This window comes from Camellia sinensis, chromosome 14 (assembly GCF_055761805.1).
Source record: "Camellia sinensis isolate YWXY chromosome 14, ASM5576180v1, whole genome shotgun sequence".
Taxonomy (NCBI): domain Eukaryota; kingdom Viridiplantae; phylum Streptophyta; class Magnoliopsida; order Ericales; family Theaceae; genus Camellia; species Camellia sinensis.
The window spans coordinates 111,332,109-111,350,602 of NC_138974.1; positions in this window are offsets into that span (position 1 = coordinate 111,332,109).

The following is an 18,494-nucleotide window of genomic DNA, read 5'->3' on the forward strand; positions in this document are numbered from 1 at the left end:
TCCTCCACGAATTTTTTTTCCCCCCTCTTATATGCAAAATCAACAACCACCTCAAATTAAAATCCTACTGTTGAACACCACCAGTTAAACCCACGTGTTTATGGATTTTATTGGTTTTGTTGTAGGCTAAAGTTTCATAATGCAATGACTTTTTTGTTTTCTTCCACTTTTTCTATGTTGGCTGATTTAGGTAGTTTCACATTACATTTGTATGTGTGTGTATGTTTTATATATATATATATATATATATTAAATCTAAATCAAATTTTGTTTTTGTTTAATTAGTACGAATGTTTTCAATTTCCTTGGATTTCAAAACTTTGCATGTTTGAGTTATATACATATAAAAAGTAAATTCAAGAGTCAGTTTCTTCCGAGTTGGAGTTTTTATTTTCTAAGAGATAAACTTTAGAGATAAGGACTAAATATCATTTTTCTTTAAATTAATTGAATGCAACCATTATCTAGAAGTGTTTCATCATTTTTTTATTTTTTATTTTTTATTTTTTATTTTTTATTTTTTATTTTTTTGTAAATCGGATGACAAGGTTGAAAAAAAAGTTTAGTTTCTATTTCTTACTTCTCATTTTTCTCCTTCATTGTAATGGGTTTATTAACTTGGAAGTGTTTGTTCAATAATTTTTTAATTTCACAAGTCAAAGCACTCTTTTGACATGAGTTTTGCTTTACCGTACTATAGTGTGTTTTGTTCTTTTTTTTTTTTTTTTTTTTTTTTTTTTTGCCATTTAATCTTTGGTAATAGGAATGGGAATGTTGAAGATCAAAAAGTTGGTCAAGCATTATTTGGGTCCTTCTCCAACCCTTACTGATATATCTCCATCTCAAAGTTGATAAAGCATAAATTGGGTCATCTTCCAAACCTTTCAAATAACTTGATTTCAACCTATAATCCCTGTATTTTTAGTCTACAATCCAATCCTCTTGATTCATGAACAATCCAATAATGTATTTATTCTCACAGGAACTACTAATCACGCCCTATGGTGAGTTTGCTTTTAATGACTTTAAAATGAAGTGCTAATCACCTCTTTTGCTACGACAGAGAATAATATTATAAGTTTTATAGGTGGATTTTTAATTTGTTTGTTGACATTTATGGTAGGTTTGGTGTACATTCATAGTGATCAGAAGAGTGATGATGGAGCCAAATCAAGAAATGGATTTCATTAGAGAGAGAAAATCCCAAAATGGGTACAAGAGCTGTCAAGCTCTGAAATATTCAATATCAAAATATTATAAACTAATTACTAGAGGGGCCTAACCACTTATTTATAGGATAAAGACCCAACTAACTCTAACTTTTATGGCGCTAAACATAACAACCATACTAGTTCTAACTACATCAGACTTCCCCTAAAAAAAAAACAACTTGTCCTCAAGTTGGGACTACAACAAAATGACTCAAGACAACAAAATCAACAAAACGACTCAAAACAATGACTTATGGGAATATGATGGACAAGCAACGGCGAACAAGACTAAGTAGTTGCAAGTCCTTATTTAAGGTTATCCTAGAAAAGATCCTTCCATCAAAATGAGTTCTCATTTATGGACATCAACTGAAGCCATGTTGAGTTGTGAATAGGCCACCCATGTAGCGTGCTATTTAGGAAGCAAGACATCATCAAAGTAGCGCTTCTTGCATGAGTCCAAAATAAACACATCCTTTCTCCTCAAAGCTAGGCCGGGTACCAAATCAACACAAAATGGAACAAATGGCTTTAAAGATAGCATAAAAGGCATTTCTTGGAAGCAAAGTTCAGTCAACACCCATGAAACTTCAATGTCAGGCATGACTTTCCACCATAATTTCCTTGAAATCTAGAAAGGAAATGGCTGGGATTGCAACCACATCCTTCATAGGAAGCAATGTAAGAGCAAAACTTGCGTCATCTTCAAGGACTCCTTTACTCTTTACGAGAGTGTCATCTTCATCACCATAGTGGTCAAAGATTAGAACTCCTTCAAAGTCATAAACACCAACTTCCTCTTCATATTCACAATTATCAACTTCCTCATAAGCCAATGCCTCACTATCGTCATCAAAGATGGCAACATCTTAATCATAGTCTAGTTCTACATCTTGATCAAAGATGGGAACAACTTTGTCACAAATGGAAAGACCTTAACCACAATCTTGTTTTGTGTCACAATTTTGCCTTAATGTCTTCTTTACTAAGGATAGAAGCGCTTCCCTCATCATATCTTGGCTCAATTGCCTCATTACTAAAGAGCATCTTATAATGACGTCCATCATCAAAAGTCTCTTTCATTCCAACAGTTAAGTAACTAACTTGGACATAATCATAGGATGGTTGTCCGGTTGCAAAGCCATTTTGGTATTGATGTTTGGAACTTGAAATGTCCTTCTTTTGTTGCTTCTTAACCGACAAATGTGGCATGTGATATGAAGGCAAGAAGTGCTCATCAAGCTTCTTCCTTATCTTCATCCACTCTCTAACATTTTCTTGGTCTTTTATTTGCCTACTAACTTGTAATTATTTTTAGTAATCAAAGACTCAACCTTTGAGGCTTTGAGAGACCAATTTCACCTTTCTTGCGTCCGGCACATCATAACACTCTAAATGACTCAATTATTTTCAACCATTCCTCTAACACATCTGGAATGTAACTTTCATAGAATTTGGGAAACACTAAATCCTTGACAATGTCATTTCATTCAGAATCAAACTTATGTGAATATGCTCTACGCCTATGTGCAGCACCGAAGGAATCATCAAGTTGATGATCCTTAGAACCATCACTACCTTTGAAAAGCAGTTGCAAGCGTTGCACTTTTCCAACCAAGGTAGCCATTTGTGAACTTAACTCTTTTATCTCATTCCTTTGGTTTTGGTTGCCATTTTTCCTTTCAATTGAGGGATTCATCAAGACGATTATTGAGAAAGCATCAAGACGATGCAATGAATACAAAATTAACAAAGCACAAAACTGAAATCTCAAAGACTAACTAATCAAACCATCTACAAAATCTACAAAGGCCAACACATCCAGCCCAACAGAAGTGTGATCCAACTATGAAGCACGGAAAGTAAACAACTTTCCAACCAAGGCATTGTTCGAACTGTTCAAACCACGCCATAAAAATACGTTGACTACATTTTAACCAAATCAGCCACAATAAGCAATGAATAGCAAGAAATCACGTTTTCTGATGTTGTCTCCCAACCTTCCCCCCATCCCAACTATGCAATATCTCCACCACCGACCCTAGTTGAACACAAACCAAACCAAACCAAACCAAACCAAACCAAAGGACGCCACAATGAACGTCCACAACGTCGAAGCAACCGGACAATGAATAAGTAAATGATTTATCGTCTCTGCTTCCCCACCATAACAACATGCAACACTAATTATGCTGATGCCGAATCAGATTATCAATAGTCAAAATACGTCCTAGAGCTGTCGTCCACACACAAAAAAAAAAAAAAAAAACTTTTGATGTACTCCCCCACAAGCACTCGATAAAATAAAGACACTGAAAAAATCCCCTTCATCCCCAAACCAAAACATCCTCTCCAACCCCCCTAAACCGTAGCCCATACAAAAACCCTAAGGGATCCACCAGTTGATCCAACTCCCAATCTTGAACATCATGGCGCAAATGAACATTCCAAACCACCGTTTACCCTTGCCTACTCCTATATGATGCCATTGTCGCCTTTCGACCTATAGCAGTACCAAAGATTAAAGGAAACCTCTCCTCCAAAGTAACATCACCACACCACCAATCCCTCCAAAACCGAATCCTTGTCCCCACTCCAACCTTGAAGCTCACCCATGTCCAAAACTCCTCCCGCCCTAACCAAATCCTCTTCCACAAACTCCATCTATGAGACTGTCCCGCCCTATCCATACACTATTCTCCCCAACCTACACTAAACTTAGCCACCACCACCTTTCTCCACAACTGCTCGCTTTTCCCCCCAAACTGCCATAACCACTTCCTCAAAAAAGCCAAATTAAACTTCATCCAACGTGGAATCCCCAAACTCCCATCCTCCTTAGAAGTACAAATCTCATCCCAAGCCACTAAATGGTAATGAAAAGCCTCACCCTCCACCCCATAAAAAAATCCCATTGTAGTTTCTCTATCCTCTTTGCAATTGCCATAGGAATTACATGTACCGACATAAAATAGGTTGGAATACTGGACAAAACACTCTTAAACAAAGTAACCCTCCCTCGTTTAGACAAATACCGACGCTTCCAACTTGCCAACCGCCGATCCACCACACCATCCTACACCCTCTTCACCTTGAAGGTGGCTCCCAACGGTAAACCCAAGTAAGATATAGGTAGTGTAGCCACCTTACACCCCAAAATGGCTACAAGAATTTGTAACCACACAACCTCCCCCACTAGAATCAACTTCGACTTCGCTAAATTCACTGAAAAACCTAACACTACCTCAAAGCAAAGCAATACACCCAACAAATGACCAATCTGACTTGCATCCCTGCCACAAAATATATATGCATCACCAACATAGAACAGATGATAAACACACAAACTTGCTTCAAGATGCATCCATATCTCAAATCCTGCCAACAAGCCCTCTTGAACTGCTCTAGATAGCAATCAACTCAATGCCTCCATAACTAAAATAAACAATAGAGGAGACAATGGATCACCCTGCCTTAGCCCCCTATGAGTAAGTAAAAACCTGTCGGCGTATCATTAACCATCATTAACATCCAAATTATAGATGTGCAAATCTAGATCCACTGTTTCCACCTTTCCCAAAAACCCATCCTTTCTAGGTCATACAACCGCCAATTCACATTGTCATGTGCTTTCTCAATATCCAATTTGCAAATAAGACCTTCTTGTCCCTATCGAATCTGTGAGTCAACACACTTATTTGCCACCAAAACAGCATCTAAAATCTTGCGCCCACCCATAAAAGCATTCTATGACATTGACACCACCCCCTTCAAAACAATTCGAAGCCTGTTCGCCAAGGTTTTATCCAAAAGCTTATACACACTCCCCAATAGACTAATAGGACGAAAATCTCGGATGTCTTCTGTCCTTTATTTCTTCATGATCAAAGTAATCAAGGTCGCATTCAGACTCTTCTCAAATTGCCTAATGTGATAAGACTGATCAAAAATAGCCAATACATTTGCATTTACCACTCTCTAATACTGCTAAAAAAATCACATAGTGAACCCATCCAGTCCTGGAGCCTTATCCCTAGGCATACTTCACAAGGCCCCAAACACCTCTTCAGTAAACGGACTCTCCAGCAACAAGTTATCTGCCTTCAAAATAACATCAAACTGAACCCCTTCTAGTGCCGATCTCCACACCTCCTTTTCTTTCCGGAATAAAAATTGATAGAAACCAACTATACCTGCCCAAACCTCCTTCTCAGACTCTAACTCCATGCCATTGACTCATATCTTCCCTATTTCATTCCTCGGCTGGTGAGCATTGGTCAATCGACGGAAAAGCTGTGTTACGATCTCCTTCCTTCAGCCACAAACATCTAGATCGCTGGCGGAAGCTAATCTCCTCCATTTGAGTAACATGGCCAAACTTCTTTCCCAGCTCCTCTCTGCAAACCAGATGCTCCATAGATAACCCCTCCCTAGTTTTCTTCTCACCTAAACCCTACAAAATATCAAGGACTTTCACCTTTTGACCACCTCTACGACTTCTTCCCCGATTAGCCATAACAGAATTTGCTACACAGCATCTATTTAGATTGCAGCAACCCTAGTAGTGGAAAAAAAAATTTTAAAAAAAAACCACTTAAGAAACAAAGCACTAACACATCAACAACTATTCTCAAATCAAGAGCAAAATACCAAGTTAAAGACCATAAATCAGGTACGAATCATGACTACTCACAGAATAGAGATCCAGTAAAAGAATCTAACAGTCACCATTGTTTGAATAGCAACATAAATCAAAATTTCGAGCTCCAAATCTAATTTCATACATTCTGAATTTGAATAAAATTCCTTTGTTCTTTGAAGTTTTCAGAGTTCGACTAGGCAAGAACAATATTGCAACAACCAGCTAGGGTTTCATGAGATGCTCCAAGCTTCTATCAATATCAATTTGCTCACTAGTCATGGAATTGAAATCGAAACTGAAATCACACTTGCAAAGTCGAATCGCAAGTCGCTAAGTGAAATGGAAGAGGAAATCAAGATGCCTGACTCGAGTTCAAAATCGATTCACGATCAAAAAGCCTAGAACCTGTGTATGAACAATTTTAAAGCAGCAATTTTGTACTCACGATTGATCAATGAATCCAGAATCAATACGAGAAGCTGCACCAAACCTAATGTTAGAATGCGATTGGAATTGCAGATCGAAGTCTAGAAATCGAAGTTACTAATGAGTCGCTGAGGTTTCTTCTACAGTGAATCCAAATAAGAATCCAGTTTCTTAAGTCGATTTCTTGAAATAAGATAAAGGAGTTCCCTCTTCCCTTGAGTTTCTTGAGTTTCTTGATGTGAAAGCTCTTCTCTTAGGTCTGCGAATGAGTTCTGAATCTAAAATAGACAGTGATACTGCCACGGCAACAAACATAAAGAATATGAGAACTTTCGATTTTTCGAATTAGCAAACCAAGTCTAGTTACGAAGCTGAGTGAATTCCCTCTTGAATCATACAATCAATGCATAGGGTAGGAACAAGAAAATGAGCCTGAAGCTCTGATATCAAAATGATAGAACCAAGTCAAGAAATGGATTTTATTAGAGAAAGAAAATTTCAAAATAGGCACAAGAGCTCTCAAATTTTAAAATATTTAATATTAAAATATCATAAATTGAATATTAGAGGAGCTTAACATCTATTTACAGGATAAAAACTCAACTAACTCTTATGGTGCTAATAAAGACTCCACTAACTCTTATGGAGTTAAACATAACTATGCTAGTTCTAACTACATCAATGTTGAAGGTTGATGCAGCTATTATTTCTAAAAGAGAATAAATCTGCCCAGGTCTTCATGAAAGTAGGTTTTGTGCTTATGAAAATTGTGTTCTATTTGATGTTGTTGTTGTTTCTTGTTGTTGTTTTTTTTTTTTTTTTTTTAATTGTGTTCTATTTGCCTATCAAAGCAAGTGCTGTTATTATTTGACAGAAGTTTATGATACACCCGTGTACCTCTTAGTTATGAAGATTTGTAGTCTTAGTTTTGAATTATATTAGTGCTTAGTTACGAGATTTTGTGATAGTTAAATTTGTGGTTGTCTTGGTTGTGAGATTTTGTAGTGTTTTTGTTATGAACCAAGTTGGTGAAAATTATGAACCATTGTGACTAGAATTTTAGATATATACCATATGCTCTTTTCAAAGTGTGTGTATGTATAGTAGTACTTCTCAGCTATTTGATGCTTTGCAACATGTATACCATATCTCATACATTTTGCCTTCGTTTGGGATGTGGGTTGGCTTTTTAGCTTTTTGGCTTTTTGACTATTTTAACCTGGGACAAAAAAGTCTTATTTGGGATAGGCTTTTTGATTTTTTTGAGAGAAAAAATGAAATTATTATGGGTTAGATGTGACATTTTGTCTTATTTGGCTAAAATAGCCTATTTTGTCTTATATGGCTATTTTTAGCCCAAGTGATCTTCCCAAACGAACCCTTTGTTAGTTTGGCTGAGATTATTCTGACTTTGGATCCAACGATTAAATAGATAAGTTGGACAAATGTGTTGTGTTGCCTAGACGTTCGTTTCTCAGATAAATCACCTCACCAACTAGCTGATCAGATGTTTGTTTCCCACTCATGAAATACCAAATTGGCCTCAAGGTGAGTCCTACCAAACATGCCTATTCCTATCTCACACGCCTCTTTTCCTTTCATTCTCTCACATATTGATTTCAAATTTCACACTTTTTCTCTCCTTATCTCACTATCTACTTATGTTCCAATCACACACTCTCATTCTCTCCTTACCTCTTTTCAAACTACTCTAAGTTCTCTCTAACCCTCACATTGACTCTAACTCTAACCACCATGTCCCTTCCTTCTATTTATGCACAATTTTTTTAATAGGATTTCTTCTTCTTTTTTGTGAACATGCATCACGCTTTAAATACATGATCATTGGGGAAAAAAAAAGATACGACTACTCTTTCCTATGTCATTATCATGTGGTTGAAGACTATGTGTTCATTTTAAACTTCATCATAAACCTTTGATTGACCCATGAAAGTGACAAGATGGACAATGAGTTAGATAAATTATTTTATCAAATGCACACATTTCTCCTCCTATTCCATTTTTAAAATTTTTTATTGAAGATTCTGTTTTCTTTTTGCAAGTGCAATTTTGAAGATGCTCCAGTCCACTGAGTAAAGTCATCCATGATAATGAATTGTGAAGGCCATAAGGTAATCTAAATAACAAGGAAGGGTGGTTTTTGAATCTTGATGGGTAATGTTTTAAAAATTGGACCGGTGAGTAAACTAGAAAAGGGATTGGGTGGACGGGTCACCAGTTCAACCGTCAAGTTGAACCAGAATCGAACTGTGACATCATAAATATCTTAAAATTATATTTAAATAAAAATACAAGTAATAAAATTATAAATTAAAAGAAAATTGAAAATTGAAAATTATCTTAAATATTTCTCATAATATTTTTTTTTACTAAAAAATACAATAATATATTTTAAAATATTATTAATTTTAATTTTGGAAGAGGAAACCAAGTATTCAATATTCCCTCCATATGATTTTAATTTCAATAATTTGATTGAAAAAAGAGCAAAAATTTTGGAAGGATATCAAAATTTCAAATCTCCCTTCAATAAATTTGATTGAATTCCACATAGATTTCTTCTTATAAACAGGTAGAGACTTTCACAATAATTTTATGATCTCAATGGGATTTCTCATAAGAGAGACCCTTGAAAGAGAGTTTCTAATTAAAATTTTCTTATATATATAATAAGAAAGAAAGAAAGAAAGAAAGAATAAAAAAATAGTTAGAACATATCAAAAAAAAGTTCAAAATTTTTAATTTTATCAACCTAGCTGGTTCGCCTGACCTGTCCCCGAGTCAACTGGTTCAACGGTCCAACCATCGATTTTTCCAACTCTCTCTAAATAGGCTGATTTTTGGATTAGAATGCTTTAGAGGGTATATCCGAACTGAAATCCCGATCAGTCAATGGTTGAACCAGTCGATCAGGTCCAATTTTTAAAACCATGTTGATGGAACTGTTGTCTTAGATGGCAATTTGTTTGGATGGCTAAGATTAATTATCTTTCTTTGTTTTTGTCACGACCCAAACCCGCTCCTAGAAGTTTGGTCCATGACCGACCTGCACTCAGGCCTCAAAACACAATTTCAAAATAGGATTTATTCAAATACGGGGCCTTAAGCGGAAGCAAATACCAACATAGGTAAAATGCCCATTGAGCTTGTGCATACATCAAGGTTTAGATTAATTTAAGCATTTAAATACGCTTCCATATTTACATATATAATCACAGAATTTATACAGATCTCACACACATTTACATAAGACTCAATGAATCACATACTTCTCCAATACAAAATTAAAGCCTCGATGTGGAGGTGTAACCCGAGCGGCTTGATAGAGAGGTGGTTCTCAATACAACTCTAGTATCGATCTCCTATGGCTCACCTACATAAATATATATATTAAAATGGAATGAGTAAGGCTCAGTGAATAATAGCAATGTAAGGAGGTTAGGTGAATGAGCATAGCCTTGGAGAATAAATATACATATATCAAACCATACACAGGTCTTATCCATAACCATATTTCAAAACGGCCTCAGGCCCACATGTAATACAGAACAGCCTCTGGCCCATGTTTGATACGAAATGGCCTTAGGCCCACATGTAATACAGAATGGCCTCGGGCCCACGTTTGATACGAAATGGCCTTAGGCCCAACATAATGACAGCTGTCCAGAGCAATGTAGGGAAGATAGAACATCGACATGTCTCCAACTCCCTTCGCGTTAGAGCCATTAATCAAGTATGATTCATATCATTATAGGGTATATGGAACATCGGCATGTCTCCATCTCCCTCGGCCTTAGAGCCATGAGTCATAAACAATTCACATCATAACGGCCTCGGGCCCACTTTTATTAATAGGGACAAAACGACCTTAGGTCCATATCAATGCCATCGTTCAATCATGTCCATTAATTCAATCAAGCATAATGTCAATAGTATATGCCATTCACAAACAACGATATATAAGGGTTGGTTTGGGATGTCCTAAAAAAGTGCACTTTTTGACTTATTGGTGGGTTTGGGTTGGGTTTGGGTTGGGTTTGATGTGATGTGTTAGAGAGGTGATGTGATTTAAAGAAGATGATGTGACTTAAATAAGATAGTGACTTTTTGACTTTTTGGCTTATTTAGTACATGCCAAACTAGCCCTAAATCATAATCACAAAAAGTAAGTAAAACATATTGTTACACTACTTTACTCACAGTGATGGGCTTCCGGTAGTAATGGGACGATGTCCTCGTCATGACCTACAAACACAATGCACAAAGCATAATATGAGAATATAACTGATCCCTTACTTGTTCTCTTTGATCAATTAGTTATGTTGGTTCTAAACTCATAGGTCTTCAATGAATCATAATTCATGTCAAGGAAGACAGGAAGAAATGAAATGAAATTGGGTTCGGTGAGAAAATGGCATGAAATGGTTGGACAGAAAGTGAACAAACTTCACTAATTTAGGCATAACTATTTTTATACTCATAATTTGAATGTGAGACTACTACCATTGGAAACTAGACTTCCGATGCTTGATTTAGGCTCAAGAATCACTCAAAACGGAGTCCGGATGCAAGAGATATGCTTACTTGAAGTTGGCTGAAACAGAGTTGTCCCGCACCTGCGGGAAACAGGGCCACACGTGTGGGAATTGAGTAGCACGTGCAGGACAAGTTGCTTTTATTTCAGAATCATTTTTGGTGCTGGAATGAGACTGCCGCATGTGCGGGAAGCCCCGGCGCACGTGCGGCTCTGGGCAAATTCTGCTGTTCGAAAATGTTGTTTGCTCAAACACTTGTTCTTTCCATTTCTAAGCTTGGTTTCAACTCTAATCACCCAAAAACATATAAAATTATCCCACAGCATGATAAACTAACATCATTCAAGTGTAATTCCATTTTAAACAAATCAATCTTCGCCTCAAGTTCAAGATTAATGCTTTATCTTTCATAATTTTGAAAGTTTCCAAATCACAACCCACAAACACACTTGATCCTTGCATAACGTTATTCTATGGACAATCTAGGGTTCATTCATATGGTATTCATAAGGTTGAGTTCCAATCATAAAAAAAATCATAGAACCCAAGGTCTAATTTCTTAAATTGAGCTCAATTAAATACATACATAAAATCCTAACCCAAATGGGTTTCAAATCTTCCAATATCACTATGATTTCATGAAATTAATGCATTAAACATAAGAATTCAAGGTAGACTTCCATACCTTACTTTAATCTTTGCCTTTCTCTTAGCTCTCTCAAATTTCCAAGCTTGCATGGTTGATCTTCTTCCTCTCTAATCATTCTCTTCAATTTTATCTTCAAACTCCCATGAATGTTGAGCTCTCTCTCTTAGAGAAGCTTCCTCTCTCCTTTGCCCTCTCTTTCTCTCGGTTCTCTTCCTCTCCCTCAAATATTTTTTTGGATTGCAAAATGATGAGTTCACCTCATATGGCATATATATATTACATACATAAGCTTTTCACAATAGGGGGAGCCAAGCGCACCCTTACGAATCATATGAAATCAAATTTCAATTAAACTTCCCAGATGACTCTAAAAATTATGTTGATCATAATTATGTACTCCGTTCTGGTTTCTGAAGCCTCTAAGGCCTTCAATTTGCAGTGCAAAGTTAACCACCCAAACACACCTTAACGAATCAGACGAAATAAATTTCCAATTAACTTTCTCAAATAACTCTAAAAATTTCCATTAACATATCCAAGTACTCAATTTTGATTTCTGAACCCATAAAGGTCAGCAATTTAAATTTTAAAGTTGTAACTCAATAGATACTGCTTCAATTCGAATATATATCATTAAATTAAAGTACATTAACCCACAATTAGTTAAAGATAATTTCCGATACTCATTTTGGGGTCGTTACATTCTCCCTACCTTAAGAAGTTTGGTCCTCCAAACTTGATTTACCCTATTACAAGTCCGGTTTCGTCTTGGATATACAACATTCCTCATTCACTTAACAATTTACAATCCTGTACAGTCAATCTCAATGAAGTTTGTTGCAAGAATCATAATTAATTCGTCAATTGCTGGCTAATTGGCAACCCAATTGATAATAATACTCAATTACCTCAAAACATCATCTTATTGTTCACAACCCTCGTATATTTCAATTTATTGATCCATAAGTCATATACCCCGAATGATAAAACAACCTCAAAGGTGTTCAGAAATTAATTCTCTTCAAGTATTTGATTGCATGCAACTCATAAGCTATCAATCATAATTCAAATTCTTTAGTTTCACAAACAATCCCAAATATTATAATCCTTCAAAGAGTAAGGAAATATTTACTACTTAATCATACTCCCAATGGTACATGTATCCTACAACAATTGAACCAAAATAAGCAAATGAGTTCTAAGTCGACGACCGCTCTTTGCTCACTAATAAGTTAAGTATTTACAACAATGGCCTTGGTAATTCAAAGTATCCCCAATCGATTTATTTTCATAATGGATGGGATAAATGAGGTCTAAATTTTTGAATAACCAAATTTAGGTTCAAGTCCTCAACTTTAATGAAGGCCCAAGTTATCAGAATTAAACTTATCAGTTCGAATCAGATTTCTAACAGACTCCAAATAGTAACCCAAATCCCGCAACAAGAATTTGTATGTTCAGATTGGACACCATGATTTCTCTTTTCAAAATAAATTATTAGTAAAATCAAATATGGATCAAACCCCAATCGTCATAACTCCTAACTTATATTAAAATAACAACCACTTAAATCAACGTCTGCTTAGGGTGTCTTAAAGTCAACTTCATGACATCAAACCTAAAACGCATTAACCATAAAACTACTATGTTCTTGTTCCAATAACTTCAAAGTAGACCGAGCATTGCATCTAATCCAAATATTGGTTCTATTCATTGTAAACCACAACTAACTTGCTGAGGCATGTTTACAATATTAATTTATCATACATTCTCATACTCTATACAAAAAACATTAAATCAGACCCATAGAAATTCTTAATACATAATATTAGCCTAAGAAAAATCAATTCCTTGTAGACCTAAACGATTCAAACAAATAAATAGGGCCCAAATTAATCATATCAACCACAATGTACTACTTTCATCTATCACATTCCTTAGATATTTTATTAAATTAATCACATATCACCTACTACTTCACACATACCATAAACAATATCCATGATTTTTTTTTTGGGTCACCTTTCATATGAAACCTTTCACATAAATAAGTGTTTATACAGCCTTAATCACAAAGTCAATTTTGGTCTACCAATTTCCTTGCAGTAGTTACCCAGACATTCATGTACAAGTCATATAAATCATCAATAACAGACTCTAAGGTGGGTATCTACGCCATTAGTTCCATACAGAGAGCACAGAATTCTGGAGGACATAAACAAACTCGCTTAGGTGTATGGTCAATATTTACCCATCACACGCAAGATCACATATTATTCATCTATGTCGAAAGTACTGAATTTAATTGATGGTATGACATCTCTAAATAGCATAGACCACATAAGTTTTATTCTAATGATCACTCATTTTTAGATCACAATAAAGGAACAAGCCGTGAATTAGTCCTCATATAAACATTTCATCCTTAATTTGTAACAGTAAGTTTACGATAGCAATATGTTAGGTTCAAAACAAAAACATATCAAGGCAAAATTATGACTTTTAGACAAATAGTAGTCTACAAAAGGAGTACAATTTTCCTTTTATTCACATCCATTCACAAGAGTATATGTCCTAACTGAAAGGTGGAACAAAACTTCACTTATCACCCCATTTCTAATCATCGTGTAAGTCACTGTTTACTCCTTACCTATTCTTTTTATAGCCTGTTGAGTTAAAACAAACATTCATATCAAAACATTCACTATCACAAGTCTATCATCTTATAAAACATATCCCTCAATTCCTTAGCCAATCCTCCATAGGAAAATTCAAAACATGACTTCCTCTTTACTGATGATCCATTTCAATGACCCAAGTAATTTGATTAGCAAGCATATCATCTCACTGCAATAACAATGTCCATTCATATCCTTACACGTAGTAGGACAACATAAGTAATATCTCATTCTTACTTTTCACCATTCTCACCGCTCTTTCCCCAAGACACCAAATGCAAATTAGCTTGGTACATAATATCATACAAAATCATTTAAGCTCTATGGTTCAAAATTTCATATAATATTTTCTTCCGTCAGTATACATACCTCAATCCCCTCAACATACACTATATCTCTACAAATCAATATACTCAAAACCACCAACGTTCTAGTCAAAATTTCGATTCCCTTGTACCACTAAACTTCCATAAAATGCCACCTAATTCCAGGTAGCAATTCTAATGTCCTAACTCTTAGTTCCTATGGTTCCATACTTGTTATCGATCACCAAATATCTCAATCACAATAGTTCCAATTCACATAATTCCCAATAATCACAGCTCAACCTCAAATCTCTTTTGTTTTCCATTACTTCAGAGAAGATTAAACATCTAACATAACCTTAATATCAAATGCAAACCTTGGTCCACAAATTTCTTAACCTCATTAATCCAAATAGTAGTTCCCACACAACTTATATACCTCATTGACAATTAATTAGGTGGGTCCAAAAGTCGAAGGTCACAAATAACTTACGTAGGCATGCTAATGATGTTTTCTTATCTTCCTACTATTTTACATTAAGGCACCAAATCAAATCCGTATAACATTTCCAACAAAATAGATCATTTAAGTAATAAAGAAACTCTTAACACATACTATTAGCCCGCTCATCAACTCATTCTATAACCAAATGATTCAAACAAACGAATGGGCTCCAACTAACATTTTGCTCACAAATAGCTCAAACACACAAAACACCCATCGGAGTATCCCTATTTATCATAACATTTGGCTCAAGTTCCATTTATCCACTTAAAAGGATTCTACACTCTCTAGTAGTCACTCAAACATACATAACACTTCCTATCACATTCTTTGATTCTTTGTCGAGTTCACACTTAATTTCTTCCTTTGATCTTATTTCCCACGACATGTCCACATAAATCTCATCATATTTGGAAATATTCCTTCCACTTTATCTAGTTGCCTCCATAAGAATTCAACTTCCATTTCATCCCTACTTCTCATCATCTACCTCTAAGGTCATAAGATGCAGACCGCTAACACGTTGGGTATCATTTACTAACTACACCATAATACATAGTTTTACAACCTTATCATGACACATACAAGCATACAAAGATATGGGTGGGGCAATTTCTTCATCTTTACTTCTTATATTAAACCATTTCCTAACTCTCAAGTCCTATACTCGTTACTAATCATTACATTTCTCAATTGCCATAATTCCATACACTTTATTAATCGACTACAACCTCAGTTTCCCAAAATTCCTCATGGTAATTTCACATGTAATCCATATAGAAACTATGTTTAATCTATTTTCACATCACGTATCCACAAACATGCTTATACTTACCAATTTTAATATCCTAAGAATACCAATATTCCACATCTTTCATATCTTTAGCCTCAATATCATACTCGTTACATGAACCCATTCTCATTTCATAACAATTATCAAATCCTCTTTAGTCTCAAAACTCAGTCTATGAAACAACACATCTTGATCTCCTTTTATTACCCAAAATCCATACGAACTTCTATTTCTCAAGCTCAATACTTAACTTATTGTACAAGCTCACATTCATCTTCCAAAATGCACAACATATCATTTCGTTACTAAATACATGCAACTTAAATGCATTCTAGACACCCTAATGCTCAATGGACATGTGTGTGAGATCATAACTCGTACTCTGATACCAATTGTCACGACCCAAACTCGCTCCTAGAAGTTTGGTCCATGACCGGCCTGCACTTAAGCCTCAAAACACAATTTCAAAATAGTATTTATTCAAATATGGGGCCTTAAGCGGAAGTAAATACCAACATAGGTAAAATGCCCATTAAGTGCATACATCAAGGTTTAGATTAATTTAAGCATTTAAATACGCTTCCGTATTTATATATATGATCACAGAATTTATACAAATCTCACACGCATTTACATAAGACTCAATGAATCACATACTTCTCTAATACAAAATTAAAGCCTCGACGCGGAGGCGTAACCCGTGCGGCTTGACAGAGAGGTGGTCCTCAATAGAACTCTGGTATCGATCTTCTATGGCTCACCTACATAAATATATATATAAAAATGAAATGAGCAAGGCTCAGCGAATAATAGCAATGTAAGGAGGTTAGGTGAATGAACATAGCCTTGGAGAATAAATATACATATATCAAACCATACATAGGTCTTATCCATAACCATATTTCAAAATGGCCTCAGGTCCACATGTAATATAGAACGGCCTCGGGCCCATGTTTGATACGAAACGGCCTTAGGCCCAACATAATGACAGCTATCCAGAGCAATGTAGGGAAGATGGAACATTGGCATGTCTCCAACTTCCTTGGCGTTAAAGCCATTAATCATGTATGATTCATATCACTGTAGGGTATATAGAACATCGGCATGTCTCCATCTCCCTCGGCCTTAGGGCCATGAGTCATAAACAATTCATATCATAACGGCCTTGGGCCCACTTTTATTAATAGGGACAAAACGACTTTAGGTCCATATCAATACCATCGTTCAATCATGTCCATTAATTCAATCAAGCATAATGTCAATAGTATATGCCATTTACAAACAACGGTATATAAATCATAATCACAGTAAGTAAGTAAAAAATATTGTTACACTACTTTACTCACAGTGATGGGCTTCCGGTAGTAATGGGACGATGTCCTCGTCTTGACCTACAAACACAAGCACAGAGCATAATATGAGAATATAACCGATCCCTTACTTGTTCTCTTTGATCAATTAGTTATGTTGTTTCTAAACTCATAGGTCTTCAATGAATCATAATTCATGTCAAGGAAGACAGGAAGAAATGAAATGAAATTGGGTTCAGTGAGAAAATGGCATGAAATGGTTGGACAGAAAGTGAACAATCTTTACTAATTTGGGCATATCTATTTGTATACTTAGAATTGGACGTGAGACTACCACCATTGGAAACTGGACTTCCGGTGCTTGAATTTAGGCTCAAGAATCACTCAAAACGAAGTCCAGATGCAAGAGATATGCTTATTTGCAGTTGGCTGAAACAGAGCTGTCCCTCACTTGCGGGAAATAGGGCCGTACGTGTGGGAATTGAGCCGCACGTGCGGGATACATTGCTGTTATTTCAAAATCATTTTTGGTGCTGGAAGGAGACTGTTGCGCGTTCGGGAAGCCCCGCCGCACGTGCGGCTCTGGGCAAATTCTGCTGTTCGAAAATGTTGTTTGCTCTAACACTTGTTCTTTCCATTTCTAAGCTTGGTTTCAACTCTAATCATCCAAAAACATATAAAATTATCCCACAACATGATAAACTAACATCATTCAAGTGTAATTCCATTTTAAACAAATCAATCTTTGCCTCAAGTTCAAGATCAATGCTAAAACTTTCATAATTTTGAAAGTTCCCAAATCACAACCCACAAACACACTTGATCCTTGCATAACCTTATTCTATGGACAATCTAGGGTTTATTCATATGGTATTCATAAGATTAAGTTCCAATTATAAACAAAATCATAGAACCCAAGGTCTAATTTCTTAAATTGAGCTCAATTAAATACATACATAAAACCCTAACCCAAATGGGTTTCAAATCTTCCAATATCACTATGATTTCATGAAATTAATGCATTAAACATAAGAATTCAAGGTAGACTTCCATACCTTACTTCAATCTTTGCCTTTCTCTTAGCTCTCTCCAATTTCCCAAGCTTTTATGGTTGATCTTCTTTCTCTCTCATCAATCTCTTCAATTTTATCTTCAAACTCCCATGAATGTTGAGCTCTCTCTCTTAGAGAAGCTTCCTCTCTCCTTTGCCCTCTCTTTCTCTCGGTTCTCTCCTTCTCTCTCAGATATTTTTTTGGACTCCAAAATGATGAGTTCACCTCATATATATATATATATATATTACATACATAAGCTTATTACAATAGGGGGAGCCAAACGCACCCTTACGAATCGTACGAAATCAAATTTCGATTAAACTTCCTAGATGACTCCAAAAATTATGCTGATCATAATTGTGTA